The sequence below is a fragment of the Scyliorhinus torazame genome, chromosome 1 (genome assembly GCF_047496885.1).
Source record: "Scyliorhinus torazame isolate Kashiwa2021f chromosome 1, sScyTor2.1, whole genome shotgun sequence".
In the NCBI taxonomy this organism is placed as follows: domain Eukaryota; kingdom Metazoa; phylum Chordata; class Chondrichthyes; order Carcharhiniformes; family Scyliorhinidae; genus Scyliorhinus; species Scyliorhinus torazame.
The window spans coordinates 395,922,286-395,939,561 of NC_092707.1; positions in this window are offsets into that span (position 1 = coordinate 395,922,286).

Genomic DNA, 17,276 nt, shown 5'->3' on the forward strand with positions numbered 1-17,276 from the left:
AAAGCAAAAAGGGCAGAGGATACCGGAAGTCTGCAGAAGGATTTGGATAGGTTAAGTGAATGGGCTAGGGTCTGGCAGATGGAATTCAATGTTGCCAAGTGTGAGGCTATCCATTTTGGGAGGAATAACAGCAGAAGGGATTATTATTTAAACGGTAAGATGTTAAAACATGCTGCTGTGCAGAGGGACCTGGGTGTGCTGGTGCACAAGTCACAAAAAGTTGGTGTGCAGGTGCAACAGGTGATTAAGAAGGCTAATCGAGTTTTGTCTTTCATTGCTAGAGGGATGGAGTTCAAGACTAGGGAGGTTATGCTGCAATTGTATAGGGTGTTGGTGAGGCAGCATCTGGAGTATTGAGTTCAGTTGTGGTATCCTTACCTGAGAAAGGACATATTGGCACTGGAGGGAGTGCAGAGGAGATTCACTCGGTTGATCCCAGAGTTGAGGGGATTAGATTATGACGAGAGGTTGAGTAGACTGGGACTGTACTCACTGGAGTTTAGAAGGATGTGGGGGGATCTAATTGAAACATATAAAATTATGAAGGGAATAGATAGGATAGATGCGGGCAGGTTGTTTCCACTGGTCGGGGAAAGCAGAACTAGGGGGCATAGCCTCAAAATAAGGGGAAGTAGATTTAGGACCGAGTTTAGGAGGAACATCTTCACCCAAAGGGTTGTGAATCTCTGGAATTCCTTGCCCAGTGAAGCAGTGGAGTCTCCTTCTTTAAACGTTTTTAAGAAAAAGATAGATACCTTTCTAAAGAATAAAGGGATTCGGGGATATGGTGTAGGGGCCGGAGAGTGGAGCTGAGTCCACAAAGATCAGCCATGATCTCATTGAATGGCGGAGCAGGCTCGAGGGGCCAGATGGCCTACTCCTGTTCCTAGTTCTTATTATGTGCCTACGTGGTTATAAATATAAATGTGTCCTGAGTGCAGCTCAATGTGTGTGTGTGCGTAATATTTACATCATGTACATGGGGCTTAACTATATACAAGGGGCGATGTCAGGTGTGACATGCTAACGAGGTTGTACCATAACAAAAAGAAAAACAACGTGGAAATTTGGAGCGATCAAACGAATGCCTGTAACGAGAAAACAGAGACATGTTATAAAACAGTGGTTGCAAAAGTTCAACGTGTGAACAGTCTCATAAGTCCAGTCTAGTAGGTGGGCGACAAATTCGGGTTGACCGCCTCAAGGGTGGGTCGAGAACCACCGGCTGAGGTGCGAGCCTGGCCACGGGCGGTGACAGAAGGGGCATGGTCGACGGCAGCTCCACGAAGTCGCTATCAGGAACCAGTGGAGGACATGGCGTCTGTTTAAGGTCCTGTTGCATGCGTGGAAGTAAGCGAAGGGGTCGGCGATTGCGCCTACGCACGGATCCATCAGGCATGTGTACCAGGAACGAGCGGGGAGCCACGCGTCGGAGAACTTCGGCAGGTGCTGACCAGCCACCTTCTGGTACGTGGATGCAGACTTCGTCTCCAGGGGCCAGGGAGGGAAGATCAGTTGCCCGTATGTCATACGATGTCTTCTGGCGACCGCGTTGCAGTTGCATCCTATGCAGTACCGGAGCATGGTCTATTTTTGGTGCCAGGATGGAAGGCACAGTGGTTCTGAGGGCGCGACCCATCAGCAGCTGTGCTGGTGAGAGACCAGTGGCTAGTGGGGCCGAGCGATAGGCCAGCAGGGCGAGGCAGAAGTCCGACCCGGCAGCAGCAGCCTTGCAGAGGAGCCGCTTGGCAATGTGAACGCCCTTCTCCGCCTTTCCATTGGACTGGGGATGCAGAGGGCTGGACGTCACGTGTGTGAAGCCATACGAGGCAGCAAACAATGGACATTCATGGCTGGCAAAACAGGGCCCATTGTCCGACATGACAGTCATCGGAATGCCGTGGCGAGCAAAGGTGTCTTTGCAGGTCCTGATGACAGCAGACGACGTCAAATTGTGCAGGCGTATGACTTCAGGGTAGTTTGAGAAGTAGTCAACTATGTTGACATAGTCCCTGCCGAGCGCGTGAAACAGGTCGACACCCACCTTCGCCCAGGGGGACGTCACCAGCTCATGGGGCAGAAGCGTCTCAGGAGGTTGCGCCGGCTGAAACCTTTGGCAGGTTGTACAGTTGAGCACCATGTTGGCAATATCGTCACTGATGCCCGGCCAGTATACCGCCACTCGGGCCCTCCGTCTGCACTTCTCGACCCCCAAGTGGCCTTCGTGTAGTTGGTCGAGAACCAGTTGGCGCATGCTGTGCTGAATAACAATCCGGTCCAGCTTCAGAAGGACACCATCAATGACGGCTAGGTCGTCTCGGACATTGTAGAACTGCGGGCACTGCCCTTTGAGCCACCCTCCCGTCATGTGGCGCATCACTCGCTGCAGAAGGGGGTCGGCCGCAGTCTCTCGGCGGATACGGGCCAAACTGGAGTCGTCAGCCGGCAGATTTGCCAATGTGAAAGCCACCTGTGCCTCGACTTGACATACGAACCCCTCCGCATCTGGCGGCGTGCTCACTGCTCTGGATAGGGCATCCGCAACGATGAGGTCCTTCCCTGGACTGTAGACCAGTTGGAAGTCGTACCTCCTGAGTTTAAGTCGGATGCGCTGGAGGCGAGGGGTCATCTCGTTCAGGTCCTTGTTTATGATGCTGACCAGGGGGCGGTGGTCAATTTTGACAGTGAACCGGGGAAGACCATATACATAATCATGGAACTTGTCTAAACCGGTTAGCAAGCCCAGGCACTCTTTTTCGATCTGCGCGTAGCGCTGCTCTGTGGGGTCATGGCCCGCGACGCATAGGCAACTGGGGCCCATGATGCCGTGTCATCCCTCTGCAGGAGCACGGCTCCAATGCTGGATTGGCTGGCATCAGTTCAGATTTTGGTGGCACGAGACGTGTCAAAAAACGCCAACACTGGTGCCGTAGTGAGTTTGCGTTTGAGTTCCTCCCATTCCAGCTGGTATGTGTGTTGCCACTGGAACTCTGTGGACTTTCTGACGAGGTGGCGCAGAGTCGTCGGGTGGGAGGCAAGGTTGGGAATGAACTTCCCCAGGAAGTTGACCATGCCAAGGAAGCGTAGGACTGCTTTCTTGTCGGCCGGCTGTGGCATGGCTGTGATGGCGCTCACCTTGTCTGCATCCAGACGGACCTCTGACCGGGAGATATGGTCCCCCAGGAACTTCAACTCGGTCTGGCCAAAGGAACACTTGGCTCGGTTGAGGCGCAGGCCGTTTTCCCGTATGCGGGCAAAAACGCGTTGGAGACGATATATGTGCTCCTGCGGTGTGGTGGACCAGATGATGACGTCGTCCACATATACGCGCCCCCCCTTCGATGCCTTCCATCATCTGCTCTATGATTCTATGAAAGACCTCGGATGCCGAGATAATGCCAAATGGCATCCGGTTGTAGCAGAACCTGCCGAAAGGGGTGTTGAAAGTGCATAGCTTTCAACTGGACGGATCCAGTTGGATCTGCCAAAACCCCTTAGAAGCATCCAGTTTCGTGAATATCTTCGCCTGGGCCATTTCACTGGTGATCTCCTCCCGTTTGGGTATGGGATAATGTTCTCTCATGATATTATTATTAAGGTCTTTGGGGTCAATACAGATCCGGAGCTCGCCGGAGGGCTTCTTGACACACACCATGGAGCTGACCCATGGCGTGGGTTCCGTGACCCTGGATAGGACCCCTTGGTCCTGGAGATCCTGCAGCTGCTGCTTGAGGCGGTCTTTAAGTGGCGCAGGAACCCTGCAAGGTGCGTGAACGACCGGGATGGCGTCGGTTTGAGGCGAATTTGGTAGGTGTATGGCAGTGTTCCCATGCCCTCGAATGCCTCCTGGTTGTGGGCAAGGAGCGATTGGAGCTGTGCGTTGAACTCTGCATCCGGGAAGTCAGACGTGCCGTCTGGAGAGAGAGAGTGGACTCGTTGCACAAGGTGGAGAGCCTTGCATGCCTGTGCGCCCAGCAGAGAGTCCTTCGATGAGCCGACTATCTCGAACGAGAGTGTGGCCGTGTGTGTGTTGTGCGTCACCTGGAGCTGGCAGGATCCCATGGCCGGGATAACGTTCCCGTTGTAGTCGACCATCTTGCACCGGGATGGCCGGATTGGTGGTCTGACCTTCATGGTGTAGAAGGCTGACCATGCTATGAGGTTGGCGGAGGTGCCAGTGTCCAGGCGGAAAGTAATCGGCGGTCGGTTGACCGTCAGGGTGGCACACCATTCATCGGCCGGATTGATGGTGTTGACCCGGTTCCCATCAATGACCGCAACCCGGAAGGCGTCTTGGTCATCTGTGTCATCAGTTTGGATGTTGTGATGTGGAGGCTGAATGGTCCGCACGTGTCTGCGAGGTTGTCGGAGATGTGGAAGATCAACAGGTTGAGCCGCTCGACAGTAGGCAGCGTAGTGGCCCATCTTGCCACAGAGTAGGCATTGTCGGGTTTTTGCAGGACATTGCCCTTTTAAATGTGCAGCTCCACAGTTGCCGCACGTCGTGACGTCATGGCGTTCGTTACGCCACTGCGCATGCGCAGTTCGGTCTTGCATCGGGCGCGCCTGCGCAGCACGTCCCTCAGTGTTGCCGTAGGTTTTGGCGCGCACAAGCGCAGGAGGCCTCGAAAAGCGCGCGAAACGGCCGCCCTCGTCCGGGCCGCGGGCCGGGAGAAACTCGATTGCCTGGACGCATTCAGCCTCGTGGGTGGCCTGGCTTGCCGATTCGGTCGCGTGGGACCCCCTCCGTGCCGATTCGGTCGCCTGAAATTGGGCATAGCGGCTAGTCGCGTTCTCATGCAGGACACAGGCTTCAACTGCCGATGCTAAGGTCAGGCCTTTTATTTTTAGAAGCTGCTGGCGTAGGCCACTGGAGGCAACGCCAAAAACGATCTGGTCCTGGATCATGGACTCTGAGGTGGTGTCGGAACCGCAGGACTCTGCGAGTATGCGGAGGTGCGTTAGGAAGGACTGAAAGAGCTCGTCCTTACCTTGCAGGCGCTGCTGGAAGACATACCTCTCAAAGCTCTCCTTGACCTCAACGTTGAAGTGCTGGTCGAGCTTGAGGAGGACCGTCTTATATTTAAATTTGTCCTCGCCTTCCGCGAACACCAAGGAGTTGTATACATGAATGAACTGAATTAAATTCAATTCAGCTGCCTTGTAAAATCTGCAGTCTATCTTATTCCATCTTTGATTCCCCCTAACTGTAGGAGTTACAGCTCCTACAAGCTGTAACTTGTAGGAGTTACTACTACAAACCTAGTAGTAACTCCCTCCTCGGTCCCTATTGCGTTCCAAGAACCCTCTCCTAACCCTCGGGGTCTTATTTGCCCACACATACCCCATAATACTCCTACCTACTCTCTTGAAAAAACCCTTGGTGATCACGATGGGGAGGCACTGAAACACAAACAAAAACCTCGGAAGGACCACCATTTTGACCGACTGCACCCTACCCGCCAGCGAGAGCGGGAGCATGTCCCATCTTTTAAAATCCTCCTCCATTTGCTCCACCACCCTCGTCAAATTCAGTTCATGTAGGGCCCCCCAACTTCTGGCTATCTGGATCCCCAGATACTGAAAACTCCTCTCCGCCCTCCTCAGCGGTAGGTCCCCTATCCCTCTTTCTTTGCCCCCTGCCTGTAATACAAAAAGCTTACTCTTCCCTACATTAAGCTTGTAGCCCGAGAACTCTCCAAACTCCTTCAGAGTCTGCATGACCTCCACCATCCCCTCCATTGGGTCCGCCACGTATAGCAGCAGGTCATCCGCATATAGCGATACCCGATGCTCCTCTCTACCGCGGACTATCCCCCTCCATTTCTTAGACTCCCTAAGTGATATGGCCAAGGGTTCGATCGCCAATGCAAACAACAGGGGGGACAGGGGGCACCCCTGCCTCGTCCCTCGGTACAGCCGACAGTACTCCGCCGCCGGTTCGTCACTACACTCGCCACCGGGGCGCTGTAAAGGAGCTTAACCCATCTAATAAACCCTCCCCCGAACCCAAACCTGCGCAATACCTCCCAGAGGTATTCCCACTCTACTCGGTCAAAGGCTTTTTCCGCGTCCATAGCTGCCACTATCTCCGCCTCTCCCTCCTCCGATGTCATCATTATCACGTTTAAGAGCCGCCGCACATTGGTATTTAACTGCCTGCCCTTTACGAATCCCGTTTGGTCCTCGTGAATCACCCCCGGGACACAGTCCCCAATCCTAGTGGCCAGTACTTTCGCCAATAGCTTAGCATCCACATTGAGGAGCTAAATCGGCCTGTACGATCCACATTGCAGTGGATCCTTGTCTCGCTTTAGAATCAAGGAGATTGTCGCCTCCGACATTGTCTGGGGCAGGGTTCCCTCCTCTCTTGCCTTGTTAAAGGTCCTCACTAGTAGCGGGGCCAGCAGGTCCACATATTTTCTATAGAACTCCACCGGGAACCCTTCCGGCCCCGGGGCCTTCCCCGCCTGCATGCTCCCCAAACCCTTACTCATCTCCTCCAACCCAATTGGTGCCCCCAAACCAACAACCTCCTGCTCCTCAACCCTCGGGAGCCCTAGCTGGTCCAGGAATCTCCTCATCCCCCCTTCCCCCCCTGGGGGCTGGGATCTATACAGCTCTTCATAGAAGGCCTTGAATACCTTATTTATTTTCGTTGCACTTCGAACCGTGGCTCCCCTTCCATCTTTGATTCCCCCTATTTCCCTCGCTGCCGCCCTCTTACGGAGCTGGTGTGCCAGCATCCGACTAGCCTTTTCCCCGTACTCGTAGGTTGTCCCCTGCGCCTTCCTCCACTGTGCCTCCCTCCGCCTTGCCCGTGGTCAGCAGGTCAAACTCCGTCTGGAGCCGTCGCCTTTTCCCAAGTAATCTTTCCTCCGGGGCCTCTGCGTATCTCCTGTCCACTCGCAAGATCTCCCCACTAACCTCTCCCTTTCCATTCCCTCTGTCTTCTCCCTATGAGCCCTGATGGAGATCAGCTCTCCCCTGATCACCGCCTTCAACGCCTCCCATACCACCCCCGCTCGCACCTCCCCCTTGTCATTGGCCTCCAAGTACCTTTCAATACACCCCCTCACCTTCCCACACACCACCTCATCAGCCAGCAGTCCCACATCCAGCCGCCACAGCGGGCGTTGGTCCCTCTCCTCTCCCAGCTCCAGTTTCACCCTGTCGCACCATCAATATGACGCGAGGCAGGTTGAGGTAATGTCAATTGAAGGCTTTATTAAGCAGAACTTTATCCCCAGCAGCGTGGTTACAGAATGCAACTGCTGAGGGAAATGGAGGGAAAAACTGGGTTCTTATACCGGCATTTCTGGGTGGAGTCCAGTAGGTGGCAGATCCTATCAGGACCTGGCATCCCTCCACCAATAGCCTGTCGACACATGGTGTACAGTATTACCCCTAATACATACCACCACATTCACCCCTTGTTGAAAAAAAACCCGGCGGGATGGCGGTTCGCATGGTGGTAGGGGTTTACAGAGTTGGTACTGTGCCGTAACTTTGAACAAAACACAAAATTATCGCTTCAACTGGGCCAACGGGCCAAACAGGGCCGGCATGATGCCATAACTATAACAAGACACAATAACTGAAAACGTTGAGAGTTAAAGTGATTCGATGAGCCAGATGGGCGCCCTGGTCGTCCTTTCTGATCGTCTCGGGTGTGGTGGTGATGGCGCTGGCTCGGGTCCCGTCGACTCTGGGAGCATAGCGCTGTCCCCTGTGTCCTTACTCCTGAGCGGGTCTGGGAGGAGAACCGAACCCCCCGGGAAGGGGGTGGCTGCGGGATGAACCGGCGGGAGTGAGGAGGTGGTGATTGGCATTGGGGGCGTGTGGGTAGCTCCGGCGGGCGCCAGATCTCGCAGGGAGACCGTGTCCTGTCGTCCATCGGGGTACTCCACATAGGCGTATTGCGGATTGGCGTGAAGGAGATGCACCCGTTCCACCAACGGATCTGACTTGTGCGCCCGCACATGTTTCCGGAGCAGAATGGGTCCCGGAGCTGCTAGCCAGGTCGGAAGTGGTGTTCCAGAGGAGGACTTCCTAGGAAAGAGGAGGAGGCGCTCGTGAGGCGTTTGATTCGTGGTTGTGCACAGCAGGGACCGGATAGAGTGAAGGGCATCCGGGAGTACTTCCTGCCAGCGGGAAATTGGGAGGCTCCTAGACCGGAGGGCCAGCAGGACGGCCTTCCAGACTGTTCCATCTCCCTTTCTACCTGCCCGTTCCCCCGGGGGTTGTAACTGGTCGTCCTGCTCGAGGCTATGCCCTTGCTGAGCAGGAATTGACGCAGTTCGTCACTCATAAAGGAGGACCCCCTGTCGCTATGGATATAGTTGGGGAAACCGAACAGTGTAAAAATGGTACTGAGGGCTTTAATGACCGTGGACGCTGTCATGTCGGGGCAGGGGATGGCGAAAGGGAAATGGGAGTATTCGTCAACGACGTTCAGGAAGTACGCGTTGCGATCGGTGGAGGGGAGGGGGCCTTTGAAATCCAAACTGAGGCGTTCAAAGGGTCGAGAGGCCTTAACCAGGTGCGCTCTATCTGGCCTGAAAAAGTGCGGTTTGCACTCAGCGCAGATCTGGCAGTTTCTGGTGACTGTTCGGACGTCCTCGACGGAGTACGGGAGGTTGCGGGCCTTAAGGAAGTGGTAGAAACGAGTGACCCCCGGGTGGCAGAGGTCCTCGTGGAGGGCTTGTAGATGGTCCACTTGTACATTGGCACATGTGCCGCGAGATAGGGCATCGGACGGCTCGTTCAGCTTTCCGGGACGATACAAGATCTCATAATTGAAGGTGGAGAGTTCGATCCTCCACCGCAAGATCTTGTCATTCTTGATCTTGCCCCGCTGTGCATTATCGAACATGAAGGCAACCGACCATTGGTCAGTGAGGAGAGTGAATCTCCTGCCGGCTAGGTAATGCCTCCAATGTCGCACAGCTTCCACTATTGCTTGTGCCTCCTTTTCCACTGAGGAGTGGCGGATTTCTGAAGCATGGAGGGTTCGGGAGAAGAAGGCCACGGGTCTGCCTGCTTGGTTGAGGGTGGCCGCCAGAGCTACATCCGATGCGTCGCTCTCGACCTGGAAGGGGAGGGACTCGTCGATGGCGCGCATCGTGGCCTTTGCGATATCCGTTTTGATGCGGCTAAAGGCCTGGCATGCCTCTGTCGTCAGGGGAAAAGTAGTGGACTGGATTAGTGCACGGGCCTTGTCTGCATACTGGGGGACCCACTGGGCGTAATAAAAAAAGAAGCCCAGGCAATGTTTCAGGGCTTTGGCACAGTGGGGGAGAGGGAACTCCATGAGGGGGCGCATGCGTTCAGGGTCGGGGCCTATCACTCCATTACGCACTATGTAGCCCAGGATGGCTAGACGATCGGTGCGGAACACGCATTTTTCTTTGTTGTAAGTGAGGTTCAGGGCGTGAGCGGTCTGGAGGAATTTTTGGAGGATGGTGTCATGGTCCTGCTGGTCGTGGCCGCAGATGGTGACGTTGTCGAGATACGGGAACGTGGCCCGTAACCCGTGCTGGTCAACCATTCGGTCCATCTCTCGTTGGAAGACCGAGACTCCGTTCGTGACGCCGAATGGAACCCTTAAAAAGTGGTATAACCGCCCGTCTGCTTCGAAGGCAGTATAGTTGCGGTCACCGGGACGGATGGGGAGCTGGCGGTAGGCGGACTTGAGGTCCGCGGTGGAAAAGACCTTGTACTGTGCAATCCGATTGACCATGTCGGATATGCAGGGAAGAGGGTACGCATCTAGCTGAGTGTACCTGTTGATGGTCTGACTATAGTCGATGACCATCCTCTGTTTCTCCCCGGTCTTAACAACTACCACCTGGGCTCTCCAGGGACTGTTGCTAGCCTGGATGATGCCTTCCTTCAGCAGCCTCTGGACTTCGGACCGGATAAATGCTCGGTCCTGGACGCTGTACCGTCTGCTCCTTGTGGCGACGGGTTTGCAATCCGGGGTGAGGTTCGCAAACAAAGAAGGCGGTTCAACCTTGAGGGTCGCGAGGCCGCAGACAGTCAGTGGGGGTATAGGGCCGCCAAATTTAAATGTTAAACTCTGGAGGTTGCATTGGAAGTCCAACCCTAGGAGTGTGGGCGCACAGAGATGGGGGAGGACATACAGCCGGTAATTTCGGAACTCCCTCCCCTGCGCCATTAGGTTAGCGATGCAGAACCCCGTGATCTGAACGGAGTGGGATCCCGCCGCCAGGAAAATTTTCTGGGTGCTTGGCCAAATTACGAGGGAACAGCGCCTTACCGTGTCCGGATGAATGAAGCTCTCCGTGCTCCCAGAGTCGATAAGACACGGCGTCTCGTAACCATTCACTAGGACTGTAGTGGTTGCAGTCTGGAGCGTCTGGAGTCGCGACTGGTCGAGGGTCGTCGAAGCCAGACGTGGTTGTTGAAGTTGAGCATTGTAATCGGCAGTATGTGGCCGTCTGTGTCGGGGTCCTTCAGCCAAGATGGCGGCGTCCACGGATCGAGCGCGGTCGGGGGTGGACAAAATGGCAGCGCCCATCTCTCCCTCGTGGCGTCCGGGGTCCAAAATGGCGGCGTCCGTTGGTCAAACGTGGATCGCTGGGGGGGCTGGGTCTGTGGTCCCGTTTCTTCCCCGGAGATAGCGGTGACCTCGCGGGACTTGCACACCGTCGCGTAGTGGCCCTTCTTTCCGCAGCTTTTGCAGGTAGCCGCGCGGGCCGGGCATCGCTGCCGAGGGTGTTTCGTCTGGCCGCAAAAATAGCAGCGGGGCCCCCCCCGGTTGGTCTGGTGTTTTGGCCGCGCAGATTTGCAGGGGTGGGGGGGTGTCGGAGAGTCGACCGCAGCGGGGATCCACGGAGCCCAAGGGGCTGTAGTGCGGTCGGGGGCGTAGGCGCGGGCGTTACGCGAGGCCACATCGAGGGATGCCGCCAGGGCCCGAGCCTCTGTGAGTCCCAGAGATTCTTTCTCCAGAAGCCTCTGGCGGATCTGGGAAGAGGCCAAACCTGCCACATACGCATCGCGGACCAGGAGCTCTGTGTGTTCACTCGCTGTTACCGCCGGGCAGTTGCAGTTTCGACCCAGGACCTGCAGGGCGTTATAAAACTCGTCCAGCAATTCCCCCGGAAATTGCCGTCATGTGGCGAGCTGGTAGCGAGCAAAAACCTGGTTGGCGGGCCGGATGTAGATATCCTTCAGCGCGGCGATGGCACCGGTGAAACCGTCCTTGTCCTCGATAAGGGGGTAGACGTCAGGACTCACCCTGGAATAGAGGACCTGCATCTTTTGTTCGTCAGTCGGTGTGCCGGGGGCCATTCGGAGGTAGCCCTCAAAGCATGCCATCCAGTGTTTGAAGATAGAGGCCGAGTTAGCTGCTTGGGGTGCGATGCGCAGGCACTCCGGGGTGATTCGGAGCTCCATGTTCCCACGTTGTTTTCTTCAATTTAAATTCTGCTTAATAAATTGTAGCACCGTCAATATGATGCGAGGCAGGTTGAGGTAATGTCAATTGAAGGCTTTATTAAGCAGAACTTTATCCCCAGCAGCGTGGTTACAGAATGCAACTGCTGAGGGAAATGGAGGGAAAAACTGGGTTCTTATACCGGCATTTCTGGGTGGAGTCCAGTAGGTGGCAGATCCTATCAGGACCTGGCATCCCTCCACCAATAGCCTGTCGACACGTGGTGTACCGTATTACCCCTAATACATACCACCACACACCCAGTGCGGGGCATGGTCCGAAACGCCTATGGCCGAATACTCCGTCCCCTCCACTCTCGGGATGGGCAGGCCAGAACAAAGAAATCTATCCGGGAGTTAGCCTTATGTACGTGGGAGAAAAAAGAAAATTCCCTGGCCTGCGGTCTTGCAAACCTCCATGGGTCCACTCCCCCCATCTGATCCATAAAACCCCTGAGCACCTTGGCCGCCGCCGGCCTCCTTCCCGTCCTTGATCTGGAGCGGTCCAGTGCTGGATCCAGCACCGTATTGAAGTCCCCTCCCATTATCAGTCCTCCTACCTCCAGGTCCGGAATGCGCCCCAACATGCACTTCATAAATCCAGCATCATCCCAGTTCGGGGTGTATACACCACCCACGTCCCTTGCAACCTACCACTCACCATCACATATCTCCCTCCATTATCCGCTACGATAGTCTTGGCCTCAAATGACACATGCTTTCCCACCAGAATTGCCACCCCTCTGTTTTTCGCATCCAATCCCGAGTGGAATACCTGTCCTACCCATCCCTTTCTTAACCTGACCTGGTCCGCCACCTTCAGGTGTGTCTCTTGGAGCATAGCCACGTCTGCCTTCAGTCCCTTCAAGTGCGCGAACACTCGAGCCTGCTTCACCGGCCCATTCAGGCCCCTCACGTTCCACGTTATCAGCCGGATTGGAGGGGCTCTCACCCCCCGCCACACCCCGCCGACTAGCCATCTCCTTTTCTGGGCCAGTCCCTTGTCCGCGTCTCCCTCACTCTCCAGTCCCCCGGCCGGGGGACCCCCGTCCCAGCCACCTCTTCTGTGTCCCGTTCTCTTTCGGCCAGTGCAGCAGCAACCCTTTCCCCCCCCTTCCCCCCCTCCCTCCTCTCCCCCATATCCCTCCCGTAAGTCAGCTGACACCTGCTGACCCTGGCTTCCCCCGCCATCCCTTTGACCCCCCCCGTGTGGGAATCTCCCAATCAATGTACATTCCTTTGTTCCCCTTCCCGCCTTTCTTGCCGCGCGCGGGAAAGAAAACCCCGCGCTTTCCAAAGACTGCCCCGCCCCCCATGGCGCAGCTCCTGTCGTGGCCTTGTCCCTCTCCCCCAGCCCATATAGCATTTCCTGCGTGTGGTTGACCCCCTATGTACAACAACCATCATACTTCAACCCTCAAACTCCCACACAAACCCTCAATTAGAGTCCAATTTTTCAGTTAGTATAAAGGTCCACGCCTCTTTGGGCGTTTCGAAGTAGTGGTGTTGGCCATTATGTGTAACCCACAGTCGCGCTGGCTGCAACATTCCAAATTTCACTCCTTTCCGATGCAGCACCGCTTTGGCCCGGTTGAAACCCGCTCTCCGCTTAGCGACCTCCGCGCTCCAGTCCGGGTATATTCTGATCTCCGCATTGTCCCACTTGCTGCTCTGTTCCTTCTTGGCCCATTTCAGGACCCTCTCTCTGTCCGTAAACCGGTGAAATCTCGCCACCATCGCCCTTGGCGGCTCATTTGCCTGGGGCTTCCTCGCTAGCACTCGGTGCGCCCCATCCAGCTCCAGCAATCTCGGGGGGGCCGCCGCACCCATCAGCGTCCCGATCATTGTGCCCGCATATGCCGCGGCATCGGCCCCCTCCACTCCTTCTGGGAGACCCAGGATCCTCAAATTGTTTCTCCTTGACCTGTTCTCCAGGTCTTCGAGTCTTCCCGCCCACGCCTTGTGCAGCGCCTCGTGCCGCTCCACTCTCTCCGCCAGGCCCAAGAGCTCGTCGTCGTTCTCACTCACTTTTTCCTGGATCTTCACCTCTTGGGCTTTCTGGGTTGCTCCAAGTCTTTCAATCATTGCCAGTATAGGCGCCACCATCTCCTTGCGCAGCTCCTCGAAGCAGCGCTTGATGAACTCCTGCATCTCCTCTTTGTCTGCGGGCGCCGCCATTTTGCTTTTTTTTTCTTTCTTCTCCCGCTGCTTTTTTCGCCGATCCATGCAGGTTAGTAGGGGACCTTTCTCCTTCCTTCCCCACGGGTTGGTTATTTAAAAAGTGCCGTTGGGGCTCCGTTAGCGGGCCCAAAAGTCCGTCTTCGCGGGAGCTGCCGAATCGGGCGGCTTAGCTCCGCATCGCCGCAACCCGGAAGTCCCGCACCCCACTGTTATACAGTGCCGTCATCACTAGGCCGAAGGCCTCCTCGCCAGCTCCACTGTTATGTCCTGGTAAATACGTACACCAGCTCCAGCCCACTGCACCTCCCACTTCTGCTTCGCCCAATTCAGGACCTTCTCCTTCACGTGGTACCTGCGGAAGCACTGAGGTGAGCTGATCGCTGTGCTGCAACATGGCTTCCTCCACTCCCTTCATTTTCTCACCCTGCTCCCGCACCCCGGCCGATGCCATTGACACAGCCTCCTTCACCGGAGCAATCGCCTCCTCCACCAACACCTTCAACCATCATCTCCTTCCTCATCACCCCCATGTGCTTTGCGAACTGCTTCTCCAGTTCCGAAGCCATCACCTCGGTCATCTTTTCTTTTTTTTCCTAAAATTTAGAGGACATAATTCTTTTTTTTTTTACAATTGAGGGGAAATTTAGCGTGGCCAATCCACCTACTCTGCACATCTTTGGGTTGTGGGGGTGAAACCCACGCAAACATGGGGAGAATGTGCAAACTCCACACGGACAGTGACCCAGAGCCGGGATCGATCCTGGGACCTCGACGCCCTGAGACTGCTGTGCTCCCACTGTCGGTCATCTTTTCTGCCGTAAGCAGTGCGGCCCCGCCCAGCGACCCAGCCTCCGCCATCTTGCCAGCTACCAGGCTGGCCCTTTCACTCGACGTCGAACCCTCACTCCCTCCCTTCTTCACGGCGGCTTTCCTCTGGGTTTTCGACAGCTCCCTCCTTCCTTATGCCATCCTGCACTCGATTGTCAAAACATTGCCCCTGAGACCGGGCATTAAACTCCAGAAGAACAAGCCTTGAGCAGGAGCCACTCAACGTGTGACCTCCCCCTACAGACGGGCCTTGTATCCGTGAAGGGAACATGTTGGCGATGTGCTGTACCTGCTTTACATTGATACCTATGGCCGTTTGTTCTTTTTCCTGGTTTTGCTGCAACGTTTGTAAAAAATTTTACATTTCAATAAAAATATATTAAAAAAAACAGAGGGAGATACCTGGCAGATGAACAAATTAAAGCTCACATTTTCCATAGGGTCATTTCAGTGTCATCCACCTTGTAATCAGCACATCAGACGCTCTCCTATGGATGGAACATAGAACATACAGTGCAGAAGGAAGCCATTCGGCCCATCGAGTCTGTACCGACCCACTTAAGCCCCCAGTTCCACCCTATCCCCGTAACCCAATAACCCCTCCTAACCATTTCGGTCACAAAGGGCAATTTATCATGGCCAATCCACCTAACCTGCACATCTTTGGACTGTGGGAGGAAACTGGAGCACCCGGAGGAAACCCACGCAGACACGGGGAGAACGTGCAGACTCCACACAGTCAGTGACCCAGCAGGGAATCGAACCTGGGACCCTGGTGCTGTGAAGCCACAGTGCTATCGACTTGTGCTACCGTGCTGCCCCAAGTGATTGATCTCCCATTGTCACGGAAAAAGGGGATAGGATTAAGGAACGTGAGCCTCAAATCCCTGTACAAATCCCAGGAGCTGACATAATACTTTTGAAGCCAGTTCTGGTTCAAGGTCACAGACCTGACAAGTTGCCAGGATTTAATGCAGACAGCTGAAGTGGGCTTGGTGACGGCCAGGCCTGCATAATCATGAGGGAGACGACATGTTCTATTCCTGCCAACAGGAAAACTGACCCCCCCCCCGTTACGTCAGACCCAGGAAAGGGTCAATAAGGGAAACCCACCCTCTGGCTAATAAGGCTCTTTATTGAGCCACTTCAATCCCTGAGGCCACCGGGATTTTGTGGCAGCTCGGGATTGTCCTAAACTTGCGTGGGCTTTCCCTGTCTCCTGAAGGCCGCCCACAAGCCCTGGCGTGCTTTCCAGCACACCCTCAGGGGTATCCCTTTTTCAAAGCGCTTAATGTCTGATTGAGGGGCGTGGCATCGGGAAGGGGCAGCCAACAAGAACATCTGACCGCTTCTCCCATCTCCAGCGAGCCCTCCGTGTGCCCAACCCTCCCCCCCTCCATCTCTCACCTCTCTCCAGGAATCCCATGTTGATCTCCAGGGAAGGCCTTGCTGCAGTACCGGCAGCAGCCAGAGCTTCTGGTGGCGCTGCCTGCAATAGAGAGCTATCAGCACCTGATTCTAAATGTCTAGGATGCTAAATCCTGGGAAAGGCCCAACGCTGATCAGTTAAGTGCCAGACAAGCACTTAATTTCCTAGAATCATGGAATTTACAGTGCAGAAGGAGGCCATTCGGCCCATCAAGTCTGCACCGGCTCTTGGAAAGAGCACCCTACCCAAGCTCACACCTCCATCCTATCCCCATAACTCAGCAACCCCACCTAACCTTTTTTTTTTGGCCACTAAGGGCAATTTAGCATGACCAATCCACCTAACCTGCTCATCTTTGGACTGTGGGAGGAAACTGCGGGTTTCGCACTGGTTCTCCAGCTGGCAGAGACAACCACACAGGAACTAAATCCAGCCCATCAACTCAATTTGTCTCCCCATAGAGATGCTGCCTGACCGGCTGAGTATTTCCAGCATGTTCTGTTTTTATTTCAACTTTCCAGCACCTGCAGTATTTTGCAACAAAAATGAAATTTGTCTCAATCACCCACCGTAGCTAAATCTGACAATTTGAGTAAATATCCCCGAGACCTCTGGCAGAATTAGGTCTCACTGGCAGGGGCTGGCACACGTGCCTGATATTCATGTGTGCCCAATTTGATGGGGTTCGTTGGGAAGGGAATCAAACAGGCAATGCTGCAAACATGGCAGATTTACTTCTGAATTTCTTCAGTGTGGGAACAATAGCGAGAAGGGCAGGTCAGTAATGAGTGCTGTCTACCTGCCTACCTCCCACACACAATCCCGGGCCACAGAAGCCCTCCCACTTAGTCAGATTTTCTGCACCATTCCGCCTTTGGGTCATTTTCCCGGAGGAGGAATGGGGGCTGAAAGGGTTAGCCGCCATCTTGGCGCTGGGTGGCCAATGTCCCATTGAGGTCAATCGTCAAGGGTTTGTTTTTCCAGTCAAGTCTGTGAGCTTTCCTGAGACGTCAGGGACTCGGCCATCTCCCTGGGGCAAATCTCCTGGTGGCAAATCAAGGAACTCGTGCTTCACTCAGGCTTTGAGGCCGCCCTCTCTCACTCTGGCCTAAACTGCAGACGACTGATTCTGTGAACTGGAGGGCATTCTGTTGGCCCCCGAGCTTCAAACGTCCACGCAGCAACCCATCCTTTGACCAACTGGGGGCAAACACTCCTGGGTGACTGATTTCCACGCAGTGCATCTGACCCGGATCAAAACCCAATATCCCACCCCAAGTTCATGAGTCCAGATGTCTGTCCCCACAGTCAGAGTGCTAGTGACATGCCCTTAAGATATGAAAGTAATCATAAACTATGTAAACAAAACTTTATTAAG